Below are 1,900 nucleotides of genomic sequence, written 5' to 3'. Positions count from 1 at the left end.
CCCAACTTATCCTGCAGGGGTTTTATGTTTTGAGACATGATGATTATATTATTTTGAACTCAGGCAGCTTCAAAATTGTGCTCTTAAACACAATTTAAAACACTGCAAAGTCAGTGTTTTAACCATTAATCTCAAAATGCGACTGATATCCAAATCTTTGTCCAAACTGTGTCAAATTTTATGTTTTTCTTGACTCACATTGCATCGCACAGACAAAATGGGTTAAATAAATTGCACAGTATATCCTAACATTCACATCTATTGATGATCTCAACCATTTGTGAGATATTTATGGTTGATRMCTGTATTTCAGATATTCTTCCCAGAAGGGAAATTATTTACACTAAGCCTCCACTTGAAGCCAAAAGAATATGTATTTAAGGCAGCCATGATTAGTGAGCCATTGTTGTGTCTTGCATGCATTATTTAGAATAGAGAGAGATGCACAACAGATAGATTTRCCCTGTGGGATGGATCTACATATATAACCTTGGTGCATATTTTACACAACACCTACATTAGTAAATCTCCCGCTTCATATCAGCACAGCTAGGAGTCCTTAAATGTCGGATGAAATGTTGACTCGAAGAAATCCACCTGCAGAGTCTTAACCAGCTGCAGGATTAGACACTGCCTCCCTGATTTTGCCCCCATTAGAGCTTAAAGTCACTGTTAATACTTTCACACAAACATGTCAGAGGGATTTCGGTATGCTTACCGACACAGGTGACAACCACAGTTCATTCAAAGATTTGTCTGCTTGCAATCCTTTCATTTTGTTATCTGTGACACTTTCTTGGCCTGGTTTAGTCATCCAAGGTAAAGTTTTGCAAAAGGTGTGTGTCTTGTACCATCGGATAAAGGRAAGCAAAGTTAACAGCATTTCAGAAAAAGACAGCGTAGACAAATATTTTGGTGGAGATGTTCTGGAACTGCTTAAGAGCCTAAAAGATGAACTCTGTTCTCTAAAGTTCATGCAAGAAAAGCTAAGTATAGAAGTTTTGGAAAGGTATTAGGTGTGCAAGTCTTAATATTTGGAGAATTCAGTAGTATTATTATGAGCACTCTAATTAAAATAAGTTGTTTTTGTTTCTGCTAATATTTYGACAACTTTCTTGTAATTAAACAAAAATTCTCACAACCTGGCCCTAATACTCCGTTGTTCAACTCAGATTGAAATAAAAGTCACTTTTGGAAAACATTTTCTGTCATTTGTAAGCCYTAGTTAAGASTACTGTACGGAGAATTAAACATAAAATTATGAGTGTAAAAAATAAGTAAAGGCTCCTCAGTAGCACTAAAACAACGTTTACCCATGGATTCCTCCTTTATGCTGCCTAATTATTGYAGAAAAGAAACAGAGTGATAAAGGAGTGCCTATGACTATATAATACGAAGAACAAAGCGACGGAAGATAAAAACCCAGATGTTTTAAGGAGTCAAAAGGAGGAGACTCGTCATGAAGTTAGCACTGAAAGGCCAAGAGCTCAGAGAGAGAAAACGAGTTCACAACAACAGCAGTAATCCATCAGAAATCATCCAACAGTGGGACTCTCTTATTTGACGTCGAGACTTTAGTTCTGCACCACATGGCCCACCAGTGACAACCTTTCAACCCCTCACTTTCTGCAACTAAGCGATAGGATGGGAGCGGAACGGATGGTGCTAATTGGCTTSCTTCCCTGTCGGATTTCTGCAGTGCAGCAAACAGGGAGAAGGAGGAGGAGGACGAGGGTGAAGGGGAGAGGAGATATACGCGACCCTGTGTGTGGATTTGTAAACAGCATATCAGGACGCTAAGCTTTCATGTCCCATAAACTGGTTACGGGTTGCTGATGGCGACGGCGCTACAACGATCCTCCGTGGGACAGAGTGAGTGACGGGATGCGGGACAGACGGG

At 39.7% G+C, this 1,900-nt stretch overlaps 1 protein-coding gene across 1 annotated transcript in view; it reads right to left on the bottom strand.

The window, feature by feature from the left end:
- Positions 1-1,900, bottom strand: part of pard3ba (par-3 family cell polarity regulator beta a) — a 144,103-nt gene that overhangs the window by 50,842 nt on the left and 91,361 nt on the right. The window lies entirely within an intron of this gene.

The sequence above is a fragment of the Poecilia reticulata genome, linkage group LG2 (assembly GCF_000633615.1).
Source record: "Poecilia reticulata strain Guanapo linkage group LG2, Guppy_female_1.0+MT, whole genome shotgun sequence".
NCBI classification, from domain to species: Eukaryota; Metazoa; Chordata; class Actinopteri; order Cyprinodontiformes; family Poeciliidae; genus Poecilia; species Poecilia reticulata.
This window is presented reverse-complemented; position numbering and strand designations above follow the sequence as displayed.